Genomic DNA, 1,148 nt, shown 5'->3' on the forward strand with positions numbered 1-1,148 from the left:
AAAGAATCCTGAGAGCAGCTCAAGAAAAACAAGAAGTCACATACAGAGGAGAAACAATAAGACTAAGCTCAGATTATCTGGCAGAAACCATGCAGGCAAGAAGGCAATGGGATGATATATATAAAACCTTGAAAGAAAAAAATTGTCAGCCAAGAATAATATATCCTGCAAAACTCTTGTTCAAATATGATGGTGAAATCAGGACATTTCCAGATAAACAGATATTAAGGGAATATGTAAACACTAAATGAAAATTACAAGAATTATTAAAGGGAGTTCTTCGATCTGAGTACAAACAACTTCAGCTCACAGGCTGAACCTAGGACGCAGGATTGTACCAACCACATACCAGTCTAGGAACTGAGCTCTCAAGGACTATCCAAAACCAAAAGAAATACAACAGGGAATCAGAAGTTAATCTGTAAATGACAACAACATTAGAACAATAAAAGAGGGAATAAATAGTGTAGGTATAGAACCTTCTAATGGAGAGGAAGGCAAGTCGATACCAAGTAATAATAGACTACTTCAAACTTAGAAAGATAAAGGTAAATTTTGCGATAACCACAAAGAAAGTTAACAAACATACTCATAGAAAGAAAGAGGAAAAAACAGTCTCAGTAAACACAAAACCTACAAAAACAAAAGAAATGAAAAAACAAAACCACAAACAAAATGAATTCAGCACAGGAGAGTAAGAAGAACAAAGAAACATCAGCACCACAAAAAAAAAGCACAACAAAATGACAGCAACAAACTCACATCTATCAATAATTACACTGAATGTAAATAGCCTCAATGCACCCATAAAGAGACGGAGAGTGACAGAATGGAAAAAAAACAGGATGCATCAATATGCTGTCTACAAGAGACACACATTAGAAACAAAGACGCGAATTTATTAAAAGTCAAAGGTTGGAAAAAAATATATCAAGCAAACAGCTACCAAAAAAAAGCAGGAGTGGCAATACTAATCTCAGATAAAACAGACTTTAAAACAAAATCTGCCATAAAAGACAAAGAAGGACACTATATAATGATTAAGGGGACGATCCATCATGAAGACATAACCATAATAAACATCTACCCACCCAATGACAGGGCTCCAAAGTACATAAAACAAGCTCTAACAACACTGAAAAGAGAAA

The sequence above is a fragment of the Trichechus manatus genome, unplaced genomic scaffold, assembly GCF_000243295.1.
Source record: "Trichechus manatus latirostris isolate Lorelei unplaced genomic scaffold, TriManLat1.0 scaffold00055, whole genome shotgun sequence".
NCBI lineage: Eukaryota > Metazoa > Chordata > Mammalia > Sirenia > Trichechidae > Trichechus > Trichechus manatus.